Below are 12765 nucleotides of genomic sequence, written 5' to 3'. Positions count from 1 at the left end.
ACTAAAATATATTCAATTTCAACCATAAAATTTACCCTTAACAGTGGGCAGCCTCTGGGCATTAATATGACCATTAAATTAATAGAGCTGCTTTTCTTTGGGTCATTGTACTTTCTCTCTCTCATTACACCCTATATGTGTCAGCATTCTTGTGTCACTCATTCTCATCTAAAATCAAAACCACAGTAGGTGAGTTTTGTTGTGTGTGGTATGTTGACAAACATATCACACTTCAAACTAAATCTTTTTTCACATGAACCAAGCCACGTGCTCTTCATATTGTATTTGTGCCATTGATTTTATGGAGCCTAAATGCAAGACTTTGCATTCATCCCTATTAACTTTCATTCTATTATATTTAGTCACTTGCTCTAAACTAACAGAAGACAGCTGGATTATCATATGTGCTTATGCATTAAATCTGTGGCAATGTGATGTTTTGGTAGAAGTATACAAATGAAAATGAAAGGGGGAAGTTGGGTAGCTCAGTGAATTGTGAGCCAGGATTAGAGATGGAAGGTTTTAGGTTCAAATCTGGCCTCAGATACTTCCTAGCTGTATGACCCTGGGCAAGTCACTTAACCCCCATTGCCTAGTCCTTATCACTCTTCTGCCTTGGAGCCAACACAGAGTATTGATTCCAAGACAGAAGGTAAGGGTTTAAAAAAAAATGAAAATGAAGTAGTCGAAATACAAAATCCAGCCTTTCATAGAAACACAGTTAGAAAAGCAGAGGAATATTTTAATGGGGAACTGATGTCTTAGAATTATTATGAAAACAGTTTTGACCTCATGGGCTCCCTGAAAGGATCTCAAGGAATGCTCCAGATGTCCACAGCCCCCACTTTGAGAATGGCAATTCTCTATCAATAGGCTTCACAAAGAAGGATACACATAGTGGTTGCTCAGCAATAATTCACTGTTGATGATGAACAATAGATTAGATTAAAATAATGGAAGTGTGGTAGAATACAATTTTTAAAGGTCAGAACTATTTCATGAAGATTTTAAGACTCAAAGTTTAAAGCTCCAGAGTTCCTTCAATTCATCTTTGGATGGTGTGAATTCCAGGCCCCTTATCACTATGTTTGCCTCCTTGGAACATTCCTGATTACTGGATTTCCTTCATAAAGGAGGATGCCCAGAACAGAGGAGAATCCTCTCAGTGTGATGTGGTCAGGGCAGGAGTATCAGAATCCTCTCCTTCTTGTTCCCAGAAGCAACCCACTAACCATTTTGGCTGCTGTGTTATGCTCTTATCATATACCAAGTTTGTAGTGGAACAAAACTTCCAGATCTTTTTCCAAGAAACTGCAATGAAATCATTCTTCCTGAATTTCATCATTGTGAAATCATTTTTTTAAATCCAAACAAATGGAAGCTTTACATTTATCTTTTTAAGTTTCACATCATTAAATTTGATTCGATGTACTAAAATACAAGCATCTTTCAGAAAACTGATTCTATCTTCCTTCCAAAGCATCACTTGTCCTAGCAAATTTATGAGTGCCATCTATACATCTATTGAAGCAATTGAGACATATATTAAACAATAGTGCCTTGGAGCCCTGGTAGGTCATGGATTCTACATACACCTTGGTGCAAAGAATTTGTCTTAAGGGGCAGCAAGGTAGCACAGTGGATAGAGTGCCAGGCTTCAAGTCTGACCTCAGACACTTCCTTAGGCAAACAAGACCTTGGACAAGTCACTAAACCCCACTTGCCTAGCCCTTGCCACTGTTCTGTCTTAGAATTACTATAAAGGACACATGTAAAACCCATTGGAATTGCTCTTTGGCTCCAGGAGGGGGGTGGGAGGAAAGGAGGGAAAGAACGTGAATCAAGTAACCATGGAAAAATATTCTAAATTAATTAAATTTTTTTCAAATCACACACACAAAGAATTACTATTAAGACAGAAGGTCAGGGTTTAAAAAAAAAAAGTGAATTGACCTTAAACATTTTTCCACATTCCCATGGGGCCATGGTTTCGACACTTCTACTTTCAAGGTGTGGTTGGGCCAAAATCTCATTGCAAATGGTCCCGGAATGAGGCCGTGCCAGGGAGTTTTTCTTCCCACAAGGCAGAAGGAACATCCATAGACCAAACCAGAGTGAGACTCAAAGGCAGCCGCCCCACCCACTTCTCCCAGTGACCGGAAAAAGGAAGCCCTAGATGCTCCCCCTAGTGGTGGAAGAGGAAATACTCAGGGGAAACCTGGTGATGTCATCAGGGCGTGGGCCATGGAGTGGCCAGTCAGTGAAGGCCAAGAGCCCCTCACTGGCTCTACTGCTCTTTGCTGCTCCCTGCTGGCGTGCTTCTAAATTGCAGCCACTACTTAGTCCTGTGAACTGGTTTTTAACAGAGATTACAAGTGGGAGAGTGCTCAAAGTTCATCTCTCCCATTTTTTACAGACTCCTAGAGACATTGCGGGTGTTGCCCCCGGGATACACTACTAATAAGGGCAAGCGTCAAGATCTGAACCCATGTCCTCTGTCTCTCACCATGGAGGGAAGAGGACAAGAGAGGGCAGGGCAAGAGAGAAGAAAAGAGGGACAATATTTGTAAAGACCTGGAAGCCTTTGGCGGGCTACAGAAATAGCGTACTGGCTCCTGGGAAAAAGTGATTGTGGTTGGATCTCCAGAGCCCAGCCCAGTGCCTTGGGGGCACACTGTAGGAAAGCTCTAGCCATCCTCTTTCATCCTCTCTTTAGAGACCCAGGTGCCAGCTGTGGATGTCCATGGTGCTGAATAGCTCCCCTAAGCACACTCACATCCATCAGGCGATGATGGTTCCTGATCCACAACAGGCTTCCTCACTTTTTTCTGTCTTCATGCCCCTTAGATTTCAGAAAAACTTCCTGGACTCCCCTTTTAGTATTAAAAGAAATAAGTTCTAGTATTTTCCATACATACACACACCAATAAAATAAAATAATTAAAGCCTCAGCACATTTACTAAGAATGGGTGAGACTTCTTAAATTTGTTCTCCAAAACTATTATGACTCCCATGTTTGCCACAGCAGCAGTAGAGGTCCTGCCCTGCCTGGCTTTGTCAACCAGTGTCCAATGGGTTATTTTTTTTAAATATTCTCCAATGTAAAGAGGCAGAACTATAAGATCCCAGTTCCTCCACCCAGAACTAGGAGACAGGATGGCTTATAGTGTAGGCTAGTTGTTTATTTTATTCTGAAATTAAAGCATGTGGAATAAAAGAATGTTGTTTTTACACAGGAAAAGAAATTTGCCTGGAAATCAATTCTAAAAACTCAAATCAAAATATCTCCCATACATCCCATGGAGAATGCATGCTATAGGTTGGGAACACTTACCCAAAGATAAATCCATGGAGAGAAAATCTTGGCCCATTCTATATTTGCTAAAATTTTCCTTACACATGATTCATATTTTGTTTGTTTAATAGGAATAAGAGGTAGGATGTTGTTGTGGAACATATGAAAGAGGAAATCATTGATAATGGATGATTTAACTCTGAGGTAAAGTCCAAGAGAAACAATTTCCTCCTCACTGATAACAATACATTAACTACTGATGAAATGCCTGCCAGGATGCACGTCTTCAGAGAAATAAAAATTGCCAGCTTCTGTGCCTGGATGACTTTAGTAGATAGTATTTCATTTCTCAATTGCACACTATCCTGTAAATTTGACAGATATTCAGAATACACATCTATAGTATAGTTAAAGAATAATCCCTCATAGGAGCAATGAGGGTAAAAACCAGTTCATGACAATCTAGGATATGGTCAAGCTCCCTTTGAACCATTTAGGCTGAAACATAATGTCTCAGCATTTTTTTTCTTTTAAAATGATAAGCAGATTAGAAAAATAAGTGTCTTCTAGGGAGTATCCCAAGGACTTGAAAGGCTCCCCATCTCCATTTTTCAGCAAAGGGCCTCTAGGTGCTTCAGATTTTATGTGAGAATAAACATTCCCTATGACCTGCAATGGGCTGCAGAGAAAGCATTTTCTCAGCGGAATATCACTAGGTAAATATCTAACACATTGCTTTGTGGGAATGCCTCAATAATGAAGCAAAAATCAATATGGTAGCCACATCTGTTCTACCCAGAAGATATTATAGTAAAGTGAAGAGAGCACTAAACATGGACTTAATTTCAAATCTCTGTTCTGTTCACAAAGGCAGTAATACTCTATGGACCTTCGTGTCCTTATCTGTAAAATGAGGGGAGTGAATGAGATGATTCCTAAGGTCACTGAACCCCTACTCGCCTCAGTCACTTGAAAATATAAAACAAAGATAATAATAGCACCTACCTGCCATGGTTGTTATGAGAATTAAATAGTTATAAAGCACTTAGCACATAGTAGGCACTTCATAAATGCTTACTTACTGATCACGGTAATTGGTGCTTTAATAAATGCAAAGATCCAAACTTTTGACAAAAACTCACTATTTGACAAAAACTTCTGGGAAAATTGGTTTGCTTATCCAATTTGTTGACCTCTGCCCTCTCTAATTTGTTAATTAATATATGAACTCAAGGATATAAATTTCCCCCTGAGTACTGCTTTGGCTGCATCCCATAGATTTTGAAAGGATGTCTTATCATTATCATTTTCTTCAATGAAATTATTGTTTCTATGACTTATTCTTTAACTGATTTTTGGAGAATCTTATTATTTAATTTCCAATTATTTTTTCATTTGCCTCTCCATGTACCCTTACTAATTATTATGTTTACTGCATTATGATCTGAAAAGGTTGCATTTATTATTTTTGCTTTTTTGCAATTGTTTGCCATGTTTTTATGCCATAGTACATGGTCAATCTTTGTGAATGTACCATGTGCTGCTGAAAAGGTATATTATTTTTTGTCCCTATTTATTTTTCTCAATATATCTATTAACTCTAATTTTTCTAAGATTTCATTCACATCTCTTACCTCTTTCTTATTTATTTTTTGGTTTGATTTATCTAAATTTGATAGAGGATAGTTCAAGTCTCCCACTAGTACAGTTTTACTATCTATTTCCTCCTTCAAATCCACTAGTTTCTCCTTTAGAAATTTGGATTCGATACTATCTGGTACATACATGTTGAGTAGTGGTATTTCCTCATTGTCTATACTGCCTTTTATCAGGATGTAATTACCTTCCCTATTTCTTTTAATCAGATCTATTTTTACTTTGGCTTTGTCAGATATCATGATTGCAACTCCTGCCTTCTCTTTCTCAGTTGAGAGCCAATAGATTTTGCTCCAACCTTTAATTCTAACCCTGTGAGTGTCTACCTGCCTCATGTATGTTTCTTGTAGACAACATATAGTAGGATTTTGATTTCTAATTCACTTTGCTATGTGGTTTCGTTTTATGGGTGAGTTCATCCCATTCACATTCAAAGTTATGATTGCCACTTGTGTATTCCCCCAACATTTTGATATCCTCTCCTAGTTCTGCCCTTTCTTCTTTTGCTATATCCTTTTAAATCAGTGGTTTGCTTTTAATCAGTCCCCCTAATCCCTATATTTATTATGTTTCCCTCTCTTTCCCTCCCTTTTTGTACTCCTCCTGCTCCCCACCCTTGGTTTTCCCTTCTCACTTTTCCTGTAGAATAAGACAGAATTCGATACCCCAATGGATCTAGATGTTCTTCCCTCTCAGAACTGATTTCACTGAGAGTAAGGTTTAAGTATTACCTATTAGCACTCTCTTCCTCTCCTTCTTATAATAGTATTCTTCCCCTCCGCTTCCCATATGCCTCTTTCTATAATATAGGTTATCCTATTTATCTTATTCCTTCAAGTTTCACTTGGTGCCATCTTCTATTCCCCCCTCCCTTTTTCATTTTTTGCATATCATCTTATTACCCAATCTCTACCTGTGAATGATTCTTCTAATTACTATAATAGTGTTATATTTATTGGGAAAGGAAATGGGATTGGAAAAATGGGGGATAATGGGAGGTTTGTATGGAGGAGAGAGGGGAGAGAGGATAAATAGTCCCACATGGCAGGAAGGAAGTGCTAGTCACAAGACCCCTTCCCCCACAAACAGTCAGTCTTGTCTCCTTTCCACAATAGTGAATATCATTTTTGAGAATTATAAAGAACATTTTCCATATATTAATATAAACAATTTGATCTCATTGAAGCCCTTAAAGAAGAAAATTTAAATAAAAGACATTTTTCCCTTTCCCCTCTCTTTCTTATTTACCTTTTCATGTTTATCTTGATTTTTGTGTTTGGATATCAAACTTTCCACTTAGTTCTGGTCTTTTCTTTACAAATACTTGGACATCTTCTATTTTGTTGAATGCCCATACTTTCTCCTTGAAGTATATAGTCAGTTTTTATGGGTAGGTGATCCTTGGTTGAAGACCCAATTCTCTTGCCTTTCTAAATATCATATTCTAAGCCTTGTGGTCCTTTAGTGTGGAAGCTGTCAGATCTTCTGTAATCTTGATTGGTGCTCCTTGATATCTGAATTGGCTCTTTTTGGCTTTGTGTAAAATTTTATCCTTAGCTTGAAAGCTCTTGAATTTGGCAATTACATTCCTGGGGGTTGTCTTTTGAGGATTTAGTGTAGAGGGTGTTCTATGAACTCTTTCAATGTCTATTTTTCCCCCTTGTTCAAGAACATCAGGGCCATTTTCTTGGATAATTTCTTGTAGTATGATTTCAAGATTTCTGATTATTTCTGGATTTTCAGGTAGACCAATGATTCTCAAATTGTCTCTTTGAGACTGGTTTTCCTGATCTATCATCTTGTCAGTGAGATATTCTAAGTTTTCTGCTATTTTGTCAGTCTTTTATTCTTGCTGTTTTACAAGATCATTGGCTTCCAATTGCTGACTTCTGGTCTTTAAGGACTGGTTTTCCTCTATAATCTTTTGATTTTCCTTTTTGTTTTGGTCTATCCTGTTTTTCATGGCTTCCAGCTATTTCTCCAATTGGGAGTTCCTGTCCTTTAAACTGTTATTTTCTTTTTTAACTATTTCCCACTTTTCTTGCCAAAATCCTTCCATCTTTTTGATAAGCTCTGATTTAAATTCTTCAAGAGCTTGTGGCCAATTTCCATTTGGGGGGGAAGGTTTGGATACATTTATTTGCATGGCCTCTTCTGCTATTTCCTCTGTAGTCTGAATTTTTCCTCCATAAAAATTATCCAGGGTGAATGCCTTATTCTTGTTTTTCTTGGTGTTGGGAAGTTGTTATTCCTGGGCATTGTTTGCCATCACTATGGTGGTTTTTCCTTCCCTTTCCAGTCAGAAGTCTTGAGTGAGGAGAGCAGGCTCTCTATGTATGGAGCTAAGGAGCACAGTTTTCTTTTCAAGTCTCTGCAGCTTCTACTGTTTAGTGCCCTTCTCTGAGCTGTCCCCACGTAGGCGCCCAAGGTATGCGCTCTTCAGCCTGCTGGGGTCTCAGGTCTAGCTGCTCTCAGGGGTAGGTCTTTGGTGGTCTTAGTCAGCTGCCAAGGACCTAGAGGTGCCCCTTGTTCACTCTAGAGGTGCCCCTCACTCACTCCCTGATTCTAGCACACTGGCTCTGACTCTGGCTCTGTAGTGGGGTGGGGGAGGGTTGATCAGCTCACATTTTGGTGGAAGCTATTTCACCCCCTTATACTGTGGAAATGCCCAAATTCCACGTACCTTCAATGCTGCACCCTACTGTAGAGTCCCTTCGTTCTTGTGAATTTGGTTTTTTTGGCCTTTTGAGGTAGTCTATATCAGTAGGTGGTGAGGAGAGGAAGAGTCTTAGGTCAACACTGCTGCCATGTTTGCCCATAAGTCTCTGCTGGGAAAATTGGAAAGCAGTTTGGCAGAAACTTGGTATACACCAATACCTCACATTGTATACTAATAGTAGTGGTAGGCTCTTGGTGATTGAGAATGACAATTGTCTTTGTGCATTATCATCTATTGATGTACCCTCATGTGGCTTTGAAGTCCAAAGGCTGAGACGCAGAGTTTGTGGCACATGGGGCATGGGACTCCAGTTGTTACAGGAGGTGCGGTTGTGGCCTGGTGTCAGCGTTCACGCGCAGCCAGTTAAAAAGGGTATGTGATTTAGACAAAAGGAATTATACCAAGGGTCAGCTAGGTGGCTCAGTGAATAGAAAACCAGGCCTGGGAGTCAGGAGAGCCTAGATTAAAATCTGACATCAGATACTTCCTAGCTGTGTGACCCTGGGCAAGTCACTTAACCTCTTGCTTAGCCTTTACTTTTCTTCTGCCTTAGAACCAATACTTGCTATGGATCCTAAGACAAAAGGTAAGGGTTTGTTTTTTTTTAAGGGTGATGCTGTAGGCAAATTAGGGGATCATGGAACAGTTTACCTGTCAAATTTTTGGATAAGGGGAGCATTTATGACCAAACAAGAGATAGAGTTCATTATAAAATATAAAATGGATTATTCTGATTATATTCAATTAAGATTTTGCACAAACAAGAGGAAATTAGAATCAGAAGGAAATTAGGGAATTAGAAGAAAAGCAGAAAACTTGGGGCAGGGGGTGGATTTATAGCAAGTTTCTCTGATAAAGACCTGATCTTTCAAAAATATAGAGAACTGAATCAAACTTAAGAATATAAATCATTCCCCAATTGATAAATGGCCAAAGATTATGAAAAGGCAATTTTCAGATAGAGAAATCAAAGCTATCAATAGTCATATGAAAAATGCTCTAAATCACTATGGAATGTAAAAATTCACTTTCAAACAACTCTAGGGTATCGTCTCATATCTATCAAAATGGCTACCATGAGCTTGGTGGATTGAGAGTCAGGCCCAAAAATAGAAGGTCCTGGGTTCAAACCTGACCTCAGACTCTTCCCAGCTGTGTGACCCTGGGCAAGTCACATGACCCCCATTGCCTAACCCTTACCACTCTTCTGCCTTGGAACCAATATATGGTATTGATTCCAAAATGGAAGGTGAGGGTTTTTTTTAAATGGCTACCATGACAGAAAAGGAAAATGACAAGGGTTAGAGTTGGTGTGGGAAAGGAAGGACTATAATGTACTTCTGCTGGAGTTGTGAGCCCATCTGACCATTGGGGAGAGCAATTGGAAGCAGGCAGCCCCAGCAGACGGATTAAAGGGAGCTCTGCCTCCAAACTCAGATAAAAATGTACACCTTGTAAGAGTTAAAATTTGGGGGGCCAAGCTGAGGCAGGTAGAAATTAATTTCTCTCTAGAGGTATTATATTTTTAGAGGTTTGTTTAAGATAAGGAATTTTGGAAAATACAAGTAAGAAAGGCATGTGCTATGTGGGCTGAGAGGCCCATTTAACCTCACCTACATCATGAAAGAGACGTGTCTGCTTGGAAGCGGAAACAGGAAAAAGAGGCCCCAGTAGCCTTTACAGCCAGGTTAAATACCCCATCTCGCTCTAGGCCCAGGTGAGGCTACAAGGCATTCTGGGAGCCAGAGCAAGGACTTCTGGGGTTTGGAGTCCAGAGTTTAAGTCTCCATTTTTACAATCTGTCATAAACAGCTTTCCCAGGCACTGGTTCAGGGGTATTGTAAGGTTTTGTGCTGTGGGCTTGAACAAATTGTTTCATGGGGACAAGGGAAATAAAGTTCCTAGAGGAGCCATCCAAGGGGGGGCAGGGGTGGTGATGCAGTAGACGGGGGCCTTAGGCTTGACCCAGAAAACTAATTCACAGTCCTCTTTCTCAGTACTGGGACTCTTAATCATTTAGTATGCATCATTTGTGAATGTAGCTGGACACTTATGAGCTGATTCATGTTTTCAGCCTGAATTACTTTTTACTGAATCTCTTCTTGTTGTATTGCAACTCCAGATGCAGGAAGGTGTCCACCTTCCAAAAGATGAGTATGAAGAGGGAAACCCCATAATCACAAAATATTTCCTGTTGCCCTCATTAGCTGTGAGCATCAGCAGGTTTCTACCTTTCCCACATACAGCTCAGAACAAAATAAATACATACATGTAAAACCGGTATTATATGTGTGTGTGTGTCTGTTTATACATAGGTAGGGTTAGTTTCTGTTGAGTGAGAGCAGCTCAGTGTAACCCAGCACAAAGAGAAGGCTGCAGGCTTCAGTGTTCTTATAGTATGTAGAGACAAGATTTTCACGAGGTCTGGGGGCGCCGGGGATTCAGGGATACCAGAGACCTCTGTGACCTGCTGCAGCCTGAAGTGAGCACCACCAGAACAATTTATGCGGCATTACAGAGAAAAATGACTTTAAAACTCTGATTGAGGGATCAACAAGGTGGCTCATAATGGAATATTCAATAATAGAATAGTGTAAACCTCAAAATTTCTCAGACTTATGAATGTTAGGGGTTTCCCCCATTGGGGAATCGTCTACTTTAAAAAATTCCCTAGCAGATAGTGAGAACTCCTTGCCTTGGGAATATCCCTACTCCACCCTACTTAAGACTGCTTTAGGCCTTGCTGAACAATGAAAGTGCTTTGATCCATGCTTATGGAAGGGACAGGAAGTTCTTTGAGTCATGACTGTTTTAGAATTGATACAATGGGATACTAAGTACCTATAAAGGTGGGGCAACTTGTAAACTACTTAAACCTAAAAGGGTGATAACTTATTCAGAGGTTTTTTCTAATGAAATTTGTCAACACAGCAGCATTTTTTCCTGACTTACTAAAGAGATTAAAACTACTCAGCTGTGAATTCAAAATGGGCGGTCCTTTAGAAACATCTACAGTGATTGGTAGATGTAAGGACTAAGGGGAGGTGACAGAGGAGATTTTGCCCTTAAAAACAAGAGCTTGGATCTCATTCAGAGGATTTCAATTTCTGATTCTCATTCTGGAGGAGAGCTCCTTGAGGAGCTCCTCTGAGAGGCTCTGTCCCTCTGGGGTAGAAGCTCTGGAGGCTCTTGAGAAAGGCCTTTTGAAACAATCTCTGGCTGGAAGACTCTTTGAGGAAGGACGCTGGCCTGGTGTTACTAGAATCCTTGTTTAGTCAGACCTTGTGGTGAGTGCTAAAAAACTGACTGATTTCTCTTTTAAGACTCAGGTCTAGGCCATATTGGCTTGAGGCCCTTCATACTTATTCCTTTCTTACTCTCTCTTTCTTTGATTACTCATTGTATTGTTAATTAAAATCTCTATAAAACCCAATTGACTTGGGTATTTGAATAATTGGGAATATTTCCCTGGCGACCACTTTATATTTGATTTTAAAACCCAAGACACTGTAGTGAAACATATTTCTGCGGTCAAATTTACTCACCCTCTCTTATATCTATCACAATTTATATCTCCCACTATTTTAATCACTACAGTTTAAGACCTCAACCATTTTAAATCTCACAATAGAAAGTCAGGTCCAGAGACAGGAGGTACTTTGTTCAAATCTGGCCTCAGACACTTCCCAGCCTTGTGACCCTGGACAAGTCATTTAACCCCAATTGCCTGGTCCTTATTTCTCTATTACCTTGGAACCAAAACACAGTATTGATTCTAAGAAAGAAGGTAAGAGTTAAAATAAAACAAATTTAAAAACCACTTTGATTAATGCAATGATAAGCCCTAAGTCCAGAGAACAGAAGGTGAATCCCACCATTCTACCTCTAGTCAGAGGGGATGGATTTAAAATGAAGAATAAGACACTTATTTTTGGACATAGTCAACAAAGGACTTTGTCTTTCTGTACTATGTATGTTTGTTGTAGGATTGGAGCTGGGAGGGGGGAGGAAGAAGGATCATGGGAGGGAGATATCACAAAACAAATGTGTTGGCTATGCTTGGGAAATTTCAACAAGACATAGAGGAGACTATCTGTGACAAGGTGAGTCTGTATTTCTTCCAACAGACAGCATCTTACATTTCAAATGCCATTTAAACCTGGCTAGTTCTGAGTTTAGTATAAAAATCAATATTCAATAACTCCAAGTATTATATTTTATTAAATCTATTAATCACTTGAAGTTGAGGAAATAGAAAAAGCTGAATAAAGAGAACTTTTCCCAGCCCAGATAGCCAAAGAGAGGGCTGGGTTACCCAAAACGTTATCTACAAAACATAAGGATGTAAGGCAGGGACGAAACAGGAATGCTGGGAAATGTAGTTCAAGGACACAAAATTCTAATTACACAGAAGCCTTGAGAGGAAGAGCATTGGGCAGTCCTCTGAGAGCAGGGGGACCCGTATCCATAACTCCGATATCCTCCACAAAAGGCACAGAGGCTTCCAGACGCCAGGACTCTGTGCCCTGCCAAGCCCCCATGACCCCTACACCCATAATGCCCCTTTTCCTCTAATGACTCCAAGATCCCCACAACCTCTACACTCCTAGTGTCCCCCAAAGTCTCCATGACCCCAAAACCCATAGTGCCCTCCAAATTTCTCATCACTATACCTCTAGTGTCCCCCAAAGTTTCTAATAATCCTAATGCCCCTCAAAATAATAACCTCTGTATCCCTATGCTCCCCAAAGTCTCCAAGGCTCCTATAATCCCTAGTGCCTCCTATAGTTCTCATGACCACTGTACCCCTAGTGTCCCCCAAAGTAATCATGACTCTTACACCCTTCTAAGACCCCCAAAGTACCACATCCTTACATCCCTACTGCCCTCCATGCCCCTACCCTCTCAGGTGGTTTCTATATCTTCCTAGGACCCCCAAAGTCCTTTACACTCCTGGTGCCTCCAATACTTCTAATGCCGCCCCCCCAAAGTCGTCGCCCCTAGCCTCTCTGGTGGGCCCCTTAGCGCCCCCAAAGTCTTCACAACCCAAGGTCCTCTGAGTCCCACAAAGTTCCCACTGTCCCTAGGATCCGT

The sequence above is a fragment of the Monodelphis domestica genome, chromosome 1, assembly GCF_027887165.1.
Source record: "Monodelphis domestica isolate mMonDom1 chromosome 1, mMonDom1.pri, whole genome shotgun sequence".
NCBI lineage: Eukaryota > Metazoa > Chordata > Mammalia > Didelphimorphia > Didelphidae > Monodelphis > Monodelphis domestica.
Note: the sequence above shows the minus strand (reverse complement) of the source record.